Source organism: Manis pentadactyla, chromosome 5 (assembly GCF_030020395.1).
Source record: "Manis pentadactyla isolate mManPen7 chromosome 5, mManPen7.hap1, whole genome shotgun sequence".
Taxonomy (NCBI): Eukaryota; Metazoa; Chordata; class Mammalia; order Pholidota; family Manidae; genus Manis; species Manis pentadactyla.
The window spans coordinates 19,731,415-19,744,017 of record NC_080023.1 but is presented as its reverse complement, the minus strand read 5'-3'; the positions used below and the strand labels follow the sequence as shown (position 1 = coordinate 19,744,017).

At 42.8% G+C, this 12,603-nt stretch overlaps 1 protein-coding gene across 5 annotated transcripts in view; it reads left to right on the top strand.

Annotated features, from left to right (window-relative positions):
* CCDC149 (coiled-coil domain containing 149) overlaps positions 1-12,603 on the top strand; it is a 100,224-nt gene that overhangs the window by 1,062 nt on the left and 86,559 nt on the right. The window lies entirely within an intron of this gene.

Sequence of the window (12,603 nt, the reverse complement as noted above, 5' to 3'; positions counted from 1 at the left end):
ACTTCCCGGTCTACCCGGGCGCCACTTTCTTCCACGCCAGCTGGTGCCAGCCTTTGGGGAGGGCCTTCCCTCCGGCAGGGAGTGGCAGGATTGCCGCGAGACGCGCGGGGATCCGGGCGGGGGAGCCAGGCCCCACCTGCCTTCCCGGCCACTGCTGTTCTGGAGGCAGGCGATTGGATGCCCAGTTCTGAAGCGGAAAGGTGGTGCCAGGGGGAAATCCGGGCCCTGAGGTAACACCTGGCCCAGGTGGAGTTACCTGCAGCTGAGGTTTGGGTGGGGATTTCGGGGTTCTCCGCAGCCTTCAAGCACTTACTCAATTCAGTCAACACGTGTGTACCGCGGACCTACTATGTGCAAGGTGGTGAGCCATTTATCAAAGAAGTGAAACACAGGTGCAGAAGTCACTTGCTTTGTGAAAGCAGAGAACACCATGCCCCCCAAACTGGTATATCATAACCTCCCCTGGGGTCCGCCTTTGGACTCCTTTGCTGTTCCCTCTCCAGCCCACCCTGAGAGTCTTTTGGCCTGGGAGGCGCTGCCTGGTTTCTCGAGATGAGCGGGTGATCTGCCGCTCACAGATAGATTGCTTGTCCTGCCTGACTTACCACCATATGGGATGGCAGTTACCCACGTTACCTAGCCATGTTGATCATCCTGGGAAATTGTCCATTCTCTCCCTTCTGAGAACCATTCCCTGTGCCCAAGGCTGGCTTGGGCTTTTTCTTTCCTCCTGTGCACACGTGCGGGGCAGAACGCTTTGCTCCCCTCTTTCGCTTGTGGCGTGTTGGAAGGGAAACCTTGTACTGTCATTCTCCTTTAATCATTTTCTGCGCTCCCAGGTCAGTCTGATAACAGTACTTAAAGTCCAGTGTGTGTGCAAAGCATTGTATTTCCAAAGAGGAAAGAGATGTTGTAGCTTTCCCCCTAGCTTAGTTTTGTCTACTCTTGGCCTATTGAAAGCTCCTAACTGTACAGTATATCTCCTCTAACTATCAGGCTTTATGTCAAGGGACAGATCCTCTGAGGATCTTTTCTCTTGGCTCATCAAGAATCCTACCCAATAGTCAAGGAGGCTGGTGGTGGTTCTTTTTTTTTTTTTTTTTTTTTTTTTTTAATAATTATTTTTTATTGAAGGGTAGTTGACACACAGTATTACATTACATGAGTTTCAAGTGTACAACACAGTGGTAGAACATTTATATACATAATTCTAGGTTCCAGCTATCACCCTACCAGGCTGTTACAATATCTTGACTATATTCCTTATGCTATACATTACATCCCGGTTACTAATTTATTTTACCATTGGAAGTCTGTCCTTTTTTTTTTTTTTTTTTTTTTTTGTGAGGGCATCTCTCATATTTATTGATCAAATGGTTGTTAACGACAATAAAATTCTGTATAGGGGAGTCAATGCTCAATGCACAATCATTATTCCACCCCAAGCCTAATTTTTGTCAGTCTCCAATCTTCTCAGGCATAACAAACAAGTTCTTACATGTAGAACAAATTCTTACATAATGAATAAGTTACATAGTGAACAGTACAAGGGCAGTCATCACAGAAACTTTCGGTTTTGCTCATGCATTATGAACTATAAACAGTCAGTTCAAATATGAATACTCATTTGGTTTTTATACTTGATTTATATGTGGATACCACATTTCTCTCTTTATTATTATTATTTTTAATAAAATGCTGAAGTGGTAGGTAGATACAAGATAAAGGTAGAAAACATAGTTTAGTGTTGTAAGAGAGCACATGTAGATGATCAGGTGTGTGCCTGTAGACTATGTGTTAATCCAAGCTAGACCAGGGCAATAAAACATCCACGTATGCAGAAGATTTCTCTCAGAACGGGGGGGTGAGGTTCTAAGCCTCACCTCTGTTGATCCCCAATTTCTCACCTGATGGCCCCCCTGCGACTGTGCCTGTCTTAGGTTGTTCCTCCCTTGAGGAATCTTACCCGTCTCTGGCTAACCAGTCATCTTCCAGGGCCATACAGGGAAATGTGAAGTTGGTAAGTGAGAGAGAAGCCTTATTGTTTGAAAAAGTTAGCTTTTTACTTCTTTGCATATTTATGCCCTGTGGCTTCTATGCCCAGCATTTGTCTTGAGGTATCTTTACCACTTGGAAGAATTATGATACTCGGTAAATTTGATATGAGGCACGAATTCTATTTAAGGGTTGTAATTAGGAAGGAAGAAGAAAAGCTATAGAAGTAGCAGGCGGAAGAAAACATGGGAAGATTGATTATTTCTTTGATATATCTTCTTGTAGAGTAACTTCAGCATGTATAGGTTTTAAGCTACTACTTAAATTGCGCACACACATTAACATAATAGGAGTATAGTTACATAACCAAAGCATATCTGTAATTACCAGCCATCTGCAGTGAAACCAAGAAAACCAGTTAGGCACCTTAGGCATTTGTGAAAACTTATCTATGATATGGTGGATATTGTCCAAATGAACTTGAACAGTCTGAGGGAAATCAGACAAATTAAAACAACCCATTCCTGGGGACTGTTCACATGCCATATGTTCTTTTAACAATAAATAGTTTGTAGTTGTAAGACTTTGGAGCGCTACAATTTGCACTTCTCCAAATTCTTGGTTGAGTTCCAACAGTATAGATCCAGTCCAATTTTGTTGTTTTACTGTATGCACAGGCCAGCTTAGATATCTCCTTCCTCATTCCCATGGCAAGTCCAGGAACTGGTGGGATGAGTGCATCAACAGCTGTAGCAGTGCGTGGATCTTTGTTGGGGTTTTTTGATGATCATCTTCTGGCATGAGTCTTCCAGAGGGTGCAGATGTTGGAAGTTCTTTTTCATATCGTATCTTAGTTCATTTTTGGGGTAGCCAAATTAGGCTTTGATCCTCTGTATAAACACAAACAGACCCTTTGCCTACACTTTTATATGCCCTTTATACCCTTGTGTAGAACTCGTTGGAGGTTACCACACAGGAGCTGCCATTTTTTTTTTTTTTTTTGCTATCACTAATCTACACTTACATGACGAATATTATGTTTACTAGGCTCTCCCCTATACCAGGTCTCCCCTATAAACCCCTTTACAGTCACTGTCCATCAGCATAGCAAAATATTGTAGAATCACTACTTGCCTTCTCTGTGTTGTACAGCCCTCCCTTTTCTCCTACCCCCCCATGCATGTTAATCTTAATACCCCCCTACTTCTCCCCCCCTTATCCCTCCCTACCCACCCATCCTCCCCAGTCCCTTTCCCTTTGGTACCTGTTAGTCCATTCTTGAGTTCTGTGATTCTGCTGCTGTTTTGTTCCTTCAGTTTTTCCTTTGTTCTTATATTCCACAGATAAGTGAAATCATTTGGTATTTCTCTTTCTCCGCTTGGCTTGTTTCACTGAGCATAATACCCTCCAGCTCCATCCATGTTGCTGCAAATGATTGGATTTGCCCTTTTCTTATAGCTGAGTAGTATTCCATTGTGTATATGTACCACATCTTCTTTATCCATTCATCTATTGATGGACATTTAGGTTGCTTCCAATTCTTGGCTATTGTAAATAGTGCTGCAATAAACATAGGGGTGCATCTGTCTTTCTCAAACTTGATTGCTGCATTCTTAGGGTAAATTCCTAGGAGTGCAATTCCTGGGTCAAATGGTAAGTCTGTTTTGAGCATTTTGATGTACCTCCATACTGCTTTCCACAATGGTTGAACTAACTTACATTCCCACCAGCAGTGTAGGAGGGTTCCCCTTTCTCCACAGCCTCGCCAACATTTGTTGTTGTTTGTCTTTTGGATGGCAGCCATCCTTACTGGTGTGAGGTGATACCTCATTGTAGTTTTAATTTGCATTTCTCTGATAATTAGCGATGTGGAGCATCTTTTCATGTGTCTGTTGGCCATCTGTATTTCTTTTTTGGAGAACTGTCTGTTCAGTTCCTCTGCCCATTTTTTAATTGGGTTATTTGTTTTTTGTTTGTTGAGGCGTGTGAGCTCCTTATATATTCTGGACGTCAAGCCTTTATCGGATGTGTCATTTTCAAATATATTCTCCCATACTGTAGGGATCCTTCTTGTTCTATTGATGGTGTCTTTTGCTGTACAGAAGCTTTTCAGCTTAATATAGTCCCACTTACTCATTTTTGCTGTTGTTTTCCTTGCCCGGGGAGATATGTTCAAGAAGAGGTCACTCATGTTTATGTCTAAGAGGTTTTCGCCTATGTTTTCTTCCAGGAGTTTAATGGTTTCATGGCTTACATTCAGGTCTTTGATCCATTTTGAGTTTACTTTTGTATATGGGGTTAGACAATGGTCCAGTTTCATTCTCCTACATGTAGCTGTCCAGTTTTGCCAGCACCACCTGTTGAAGAGACTGTCATTTCGCCATTGTATGTCCATGGCTCCTTTATCAAATATTAATTGACCATATATGTCTGGGTTAATGTCTGGATTCTCTAGTCTGTTCCATTGGTCTGTGGCTCTGCTCTTGTGCCAGTACCAAATTGTCTTGATTACTATGGCTTTATAGTAGAGCTTGAAGTTGGGGAGTGAGATCCCCCCTACTTTATTCTTCTTTCTCAGGATTGCTTTGGCTATTCGGGGTCTTTGGTGTTTCCATATGAATTTTTGAATTATTTGTTCCAGTTCATTGAAGAATGTTGCTGGTAGTTTCATAGGGATTGCATCAAATCTGTATATTGCTTTGGGCAGGATGGCCATTTTAACGATATTAATTCTTCCTACCCACGAGCATGGGATGAGTTTCCATCTGTTAGTGTCCCCTTTAATTTCTCTTAAGAGTGACTTGTAGTTTTCAGAGTATAAGTCTTTCACTTCTTTGGTTAGGTTTATTCCTAGGTATTTTATTTTTTTTGATGCAATTGTGAATGGAGTTGTTTTCCTGATTTCTCTCTCTGTTGGTTCATTGTTAGTATATAGGAAAGCCACAGATTTCTGTGTGTTGATTTTGTATCCTGCAACTTTGCTGTATTCCGATATCAGTTCTAGTAGTTTTGGGGTGGAGTCTTTAGGGTTTTTTATGTACAGTATCATGTCATCTGCAAATAGTGACAGTTTAACTTCTTCTTTACCAATCTGGATTCCTTGTATTTCTTTATTCTGTCTGATTGCCGTGGCTAGGACCTCCAGCACTATGTTAAACAACAGTGGAGAGAGTGGGCATCCCTGTCTAGTTCCCGATCTCAGAGGAAATGCTTTCAGCTTCTCGCTGTTCAATATAATGTTGGCTGTGGGTTTATCATAGATGGCCTTTATTATGTTGAGGTACTTGCCCTCTATTCCCATTTTGCTGAGAGTTTTTAACATGAATGGATGTTGAACTTTGTCAAATGCTTTTTCAGCATCTATGGAGATGATCATGTGGTTTTTGTCTTTCTTTTTGTTGATGTGGTGGATGATGTTGATGGACTTTCGAATGTTGTACCATCCTTGCATCCCTGGAATGAATCCCACTTGGTCATGGTGTATGATCCTTTTGATGTATTTTTGAATTCGGTTTGCTAATATTTTGTTGAGTATTTTTGCATCTACGTTCATCAGGGATATTGGTCTGTAGTTTTCTTTTTTGGTGGGGTCTTTGCCTGGTTTTGGTATTAGGGTGATGTTAGCTTCATAGAATGAGTTTGGGAGTATCCCCTCCTCCTCTATTTTTTGGAAGACTTTAAGGAGAATGGGTATTATGTCTTCCCTGTATGTCTGATAAAATTCCGAGGTAAATCCATCTGGCCCGGGGGTTTTGTTCTTTGGTAGTTTTTTGATTACCTCTTCAATTTCATTGCTGGTAATTGGTCTGTTTAGATTTTCTGTTTCTTCCTGGGTCAATCTTGGAAGGTTATATTTTTCTAGGAAGTTGTCCATTTCTCCTAGGTTTCCCAGCTTGTTAGCATATAGGTTTTCATAGTATTCTCCAATAATTCTTTGCATTTCTGTGGGGTCCGTCGTGATTTTTCCTTTCTCGTTTCTGATACTGCTGATTTGTGTTGACTCTCTTTTCTTCTTAATAAGTCTGGCTAGAGGCTTATCTATTTTGTTTATTTTCTCGAAGAACCAGCTCTTGGTTTCATTGATTTTTGCTATTGTTTTATTCTTCTCAATTTTATTTCTTCTCTGATCTTTATTATGTCCCTCCTTCTGCTGACCTTAGGCCTCATCTGTTCTTCTTTTTCCAATTTCGATAATTGTGACATTAGACCATTCATTTGGGATTGCTCTTCCTTTTTTAAATATGCTTGGATTGCTATATACTTTCCTCTTAAGACTGCTTTTGCTGTGTCCCACAGAAGTTGGGGCTTAGTGTTGTTGTTGTCATTTGTTTCCATATATTGCTGGATCTCCATTTTGATTTGGTCATTGATCCATTGATTATTTAGGAGCGTGTTGTTAAGCCTCCATGTGTTCGTGAGCCTCTTTGCTTTCTTTGTACAGTTTATTTCTAGTTTTATGCCTTTGTGGTCTGAAAAGTTGGTTGGTAGGATTTCAATCTTTTGGAATTTTCTGAGGCTCTTTTTGTGGCCTAGTATGTGGTCTATTCTGGAGAATGTTCCATGTGCACTTGAGAAGAATGTATATCCCGCTGCTTTTGGATGTAGAGTTCTATAGATGTCTATTAGGTCCATCTGCTCTACTGTGTTGTTCAGTGCTTCCGTGTCCTTACTTATTTTCTGCCCAGTGGATCTATCCTTTGGGGTGAGTGGTGTGTTGAAGTCTCCTAGAATGAATGCATTGCAGTCTATATCCCCCTTTAGTTCTGTTAGTATTTGTTTCACATATGCTGGTGCTCCTGTGTTGGGTGCATATATATTTAGAATGGTTATATCCTCTTGTTTGACTGAGCCCTTTATCATTATGTAGTGTCCTTCTTTATCTCTTGTTACTTTCTTTGTTTTGAAGTCTATTTTGTCTGATATTAGTACTGCAACCCCTGCTTTCTTCTCACTGTTGTTTGCTTGAAATATGTTTTTCCATCCCTTGACTTTTAGTCTGTACATGTCTTTGGGTTTGAGGTGAGTTTCTTGTAAGCAGCATATAGATGGGTCTTGCTTTTTTATCCATTCTGTTACTCTGTGTCTTTTGATTGGTGCATTCAACCCATTAACATTTAGGGTGACTATTGAAAGATATGTACTTATTGCCATTGCAGGCTTTAAATTCGTGGTTACCAAAGGTTCAAGGTTAGCCTCTTTAGTATCTTACTGCCTAACTTAGCTCGCTTATTGAGCTGTTATATACACTGTCTGGAGATTCTTTTCTTCTCTCCCTTCTTGTTCCTCCTCCTCCATTCTTCATATGTTGGGTGTTTTGTGCTGTGCTCTTTCTAGGAGTGCTCCCATCTAGAGCAGTCCCTGTAAGATGTTCTGTAGAGGTGGTTTGTGGAAAGCAAATTCCCTCAGCTTTTGTTTGTCTGGGAATTGTTTAATCCCACCGTCATATTTGAATGATAGTCGTGCTGGATACAGTATCCTTGGTTCAAGGCCCTTCTGTTTCATTGTATTAAATATATCATGCCATTCTCTTCTGGCCTGTAGGGTTTCTGTTGAGAAATCTGACGTTAGCCTGATGGGTTTCCCTTTATAGGTGACCTTTTTCTCTCTAGCTGCCTTTAACACTCTTTCCTTGTCCTTGATCTTTGCCATTTTAATTATTATGTGTCTTGGTGTTGCCCTTCTTGGATCCTTTCTGTTGGGGGTTCTGTGTATTTCCGTGGTCTGTTTGATTACTTCCTCCCCCAGTGTGGGGAAGTTTTCAGCAATTATTTCTTCTAAGATACTTTCCATCTCTTTGCCTCTCTCTTCTTCTTCTGGGACCCCTATAATACGGATATTGCTCCTTTTAGATTGGTCACACAGTTCTCTTAATATTGTTTCATTCCTGGAGATCCTTTTGTCTCTCTCTATGTCAGCTTCCATGCGTTCCTGTTCTCTGATTTCAATTCCATCAATGGCCTCTTGCATTCTATCCATTCTGCTTATAAACCCTTCCAGAGTTTGTTTCATTTCTGCGATCTCCTTTCTGGCATCTGTGATCTCTTTCCGGACTTCATCCCATTTTTCTTGCGTATTTCTCTGCATCTCTGTCAGAATGTTTATGATTCTTATTTTGAATTCTTTGTCAGGAAGACTGGTTAGGTCTGTCTCCTTCTCTGGTGTTGTCTCTGTGATCTTTGTCTGCCTGTAGCTTTGCCTTTTCATGGTGATAGGAATAGTTTGCAGAGCTGGGACGAGTGACGGCTGGAAGGACTTCCTTTCTTGTTGGTTTGTGGCCCTCCTCTCCTGGGAGAACAGCGGCCTCTAGTGGCTTCTGCTGCGCAGCTGCGCGCAGACAGGGTTTCTGCTTCCTGCCCGGCTGCTATGGAGTTAATCTCCGCTGTTGCTGTGGGTGTGGCCTGGCTCGGGCAGCTACTCCAAAATGGTGGAGTCGCGTTGGAGCAGGAGCTGCTGGGAGGCTATTTATCTCCGTAAGGGGCCTCCCTGCTCCCTGCAGCCCAGGGGTTAGGGTGCCCAGAGGTCCCGGATTCCCTACCTCTGGATTAAGTGGCCCGCCCTGCCCCTTTAAGACTTCCAAAAAGCACCCGCCAAAACAAAACAACGACCACAAAAAAAAACAAGAAAAAAAATTTTTTTAATTAAAAAAAAAAAAAATTTTTAATTAAAAAAAAAAAAGGTGGTCGTTCGTTTTTCTTTATTCTCCGGTGCCAGCCTCAGGCCTCTGCTCACCGGTCTTTCTGCCCTGTTTCCCTAATATTGGGGTCCCTGTCCCTTTAAGACTTCCAAACAGCGCTCGCCAAAACAAAGCAGCAAAAAAGCAAAAAAAAAAAAAATGGTCGCGCGCTTTTCTTATGTCCTCTGTCGCCCAGCCTCCAGTGCCTGCTCACTGTTCTTGCTGCCCTGTTTTCCCAGTATCGAGGGCCCTGCACTCTGGCCCGGATGGCTGGGGCTGGGTGTTCGGCAGCCCTGGGCTCCGTCTCCCTCCCGCTCTGCCTGCTCTTCTCCCGCCGGGAGCTGGGGGGAGGGGCGCTCGGCTCCCGCGGGGCCGGGGCTTGTATCTTACCCCCTTCGCGAGGCGCTGGGTTCTCTCAGGTGTGGATGTGGTCTGGATATTGTCCTGTGTCCTCTGGTCTTTATTCTAGGAAGGGTTGTCTTTGTTATATTTTCATAGATATATGTTGTTTTGGGAGGAGATTTCCGCTGCTCTACTCACGCCGCCATCTTCCGCCCCCCTCTGGTGGTGGTTCTTTATAAAAGTTCAGTGCTGGGCTCTGAAATAGAATATTCACTACTCCAGCAAATACTTATCAAATACCTATTAGGACTTAGGTACATTGCTCGGTGCTCGTAGATTCAGTGATGAAGAAGAAAGACAACCCCTTGTGCCCTCAGAGAACTTCTGGACCATATGATATAGTTTGGGAGAGTCACACAACAAACACTAAGAATACTAAAAATGGGAAGCAAGGATGAAAGACCAATGGAAAGAAGTGCTTAATTACATGGGTATCCCTCAAGTGTGCCACTCCATGGTGGGCTTACCTCTGCCGTGCACTGCACACACCATATTGAGGCCTAGTGGTCTCCCCACTGGGCTGTGTGTTTTACTTGACTCTTTGTTCCAAGTGCCTGCATGCTGAGCTCTGTACACAGAGGCTCAAAAAAATAGAATAAGTAGAATTAGTCAAGACCCAGCAAGGGTCTTCCAGGAGTTGTCTTGTTTATTCCAGCTGCATTTCTCCAGAGTATGCCTTCTTGGCTTCTACAGACATTCATTAAAGGCTTAGGATGTGGATGGCCCACAGCTACATGGACGTGAAAATCAATGTAACATGCTTCTGATCTATATAATAGCTATTTCTTGGGTCCACCCCTGTCTGCATGAAGATTTTTACATGGTCTCATTCTCATAATGGTGTATGGTAGGAATTATTTCTTATTTTTTAAGGAAACCGTCACTCAGACAGGCCAAGGAACTTACTCAGACCCTCACAGCTGGAGGGGGCAGAATTTGAACCCTGGTCCATCTGACTGTAGAGTTTGGAGTCACTAGGCCACACTTTGTATTTTAATCATTGGTTCATCTGTCTGTATCCTCCACTGTACTGCTGGTTCTCCAGAGGAGGAGACCATGTCTTACTGATCTTGAATCCTCAGCAGCTGAATCAGTGTTTCTCAGCATTGATCTACAGATCACCTGCATCAGAGTCATTTGGAGAGCAGAGTGCAGTCACTTTGCATTTTGAGGAAAAAGGCAAGTTTTTGGGTCTGTCCCTCAAATCTCCTGTAGTGGGTTGATTTGTGTACATACACTCTATCCCCTCTCTTACCCCCACCATGGATATATCTAAGTCTAAACCCCCTGGAAGTTGTAAATGTGACTTTGTTTGCAAATAGGGTCTTTGCAGATGATAATCAAGTTAAATATTACAGGATGAGATCATCCTGGATTTAGGGTGGCCCTAGTGACTGGTGGCCTTGTAAAAGAAAGTACAGATAGATTTGAGACACAGAGATACAAAAGAGAAGTCTATGGGAAGACAGATACACACAGAGATGGAGGCCATGTTGAGATGGAGGCAGAAATTGGAGCTGTGTGGTGACAATGCAGGGATGTCAAGGTTTGCTGGCAGCCACCAGAAGCTGAAAGAGGTATGGGACAGGTTCTCCCTCAGAGCCTTCATAAGGAACCAGTTCTGCCTACACCTAGATTTTGGACTTGTGGTCTTCCCAACTGAGAGGATAAATTTCTGTGTTGTAAGGCACCAGTGTGTGGGAATTCGTTATGGCCCCCCCAGGAAATAATACAGCCATGTCCTGGAAGTGCCTGGAGTGGGTAGCCCCCAGATCTACCTTTCTCACAAATCAAGCTGCCCAAGTGATTCCCCTGCCGACTCAAGTTAAGCTGGTTAGCTATGGATTGGGTCTGGAGAATCCCAGCCAAGTAGGTTTCAAGGAAGAGTGTGGTCAGTGGCTAGTGGCGTTTCAAAGTGAATTTGGAACCCAGCTGAAGGAACTAGGGAGGATGTCACTAGACGTGTCACCTGGGCTAAATGGGCTTTTTGCTGGGCTCACATCTATTTCTACAGAACTCCCGGTTTCTACCCCCACCCTGGATCTGCACTCCATTACCCGTCCTGCCCAGAGCCCTCTGCTCTCTTTCAATCAGTTTGCTTCCTTGGCTTGCCTCTAGGAAGCAGTTTTCATTTAAAAATGATCCTACAGAGATTAGTTTTATTTTCATATTTTTAGTATAACAAGCTGAAATTACAGCCTTCTCTCAGGCCCTGAAGTAAACACGGCCATGCATGTGAAAGAAGCATGGCGGGTGTTCTGTTTTGGAAATTAAATGTCTGGGGAGGGGGAAATATTCTTATCACCACCTGAGGTGATCTTTAAAAATCGGGGAAATGTTGAAATGCAGCCATACAGACAATAACTTTTTATTTCTAAAACAAAACTCCTGGTCATCTCACAGCCTATTGCCCTATAATAAACCATGCCTAGTTCAAGTTCAGTATTTGGATTTTGGTTAATTACTTAGATAGCAATCAATCTCATATTCCTTGAGCATGTGTATGTAGTGGCTGAGGCAGATAAAAGAGAGTTAACCCTGGGCCTCTCTCCAGAGCAGAGCCACTGACATTTGGAAGAGAGAGGTTGAATAGCCACATAGTCTGGCCTTATGGTTAAGGGAGCAACTTTGGGTCTCAGTTGTTCACTGAGGTCTAGGTGTAAGTCTTGGCTCTACCACTTTCTTGATGCAAAATGATAAAAAACCCAACCCAAAGTGGTTCAGCTTAGAGGGAATTTATTGGCTGGTGTTATGGTTTGAATTGTGTCCCCAAAAAGATATATTCAAGTCCTAACCCCACAAAATACAATAGTCTGACCTTATTTGAAAGTAGTAACCAAGTTATAGTGAGGTCATTAGAGTGGCTTCTAGTCCAGTGACCAGTATCTTTATAAGGAGAGGAAACTTTGGACACAGAAGTGCACAGAGGGAAGATAACATGAAATCACAGAGGAAAGAAGGCCATGTTATAACAGAGGCAGAGACTGGAGTTATGCAGCTGCAAGCCCAGGAATGCCAAAGATTGCTAGCAACTACCAGAAGCTAGGAAGAAGCAAGGAAAGATCCTTCCCTAGAGCCTTCTTAGGGAGCATGGCCTGCTGACACCTTGATTTTGGACTTCTGCCTTCAGGACTTTCAGAGAATTAAGTTCTGTTGTTTCAAGCTACCCTATTTATGAATTTTTACAGCAGCCCTAAAAACCAATACAGTTGATGTGACTAATAATTCCAAGGTAGGGGTGGTTTGGAGCACAGCTGGATTCAGCTCTCAAACGGATGCTTTCTTTCCATTCTTGGGTCTACTTGCTATTTTCCTTCAGTCTCAGCCTTCCATCCAGGTGCAAGTCCTGAGGAGAAGACAGAGACTTTTCTGCCCTAGATCCCATAAAACCACAGGAGTCACTCTCTTTGAACCCACTTAAATCGCTTGCCTGCCCTGGAAGAAATATCTCCAAAGTGTAGTTATCTGAATCTTAGGCCTGGAGCTGTGTCTGGGACCCTGTGCAGGTCATGCGGACTGAGAATGGGTGGGGC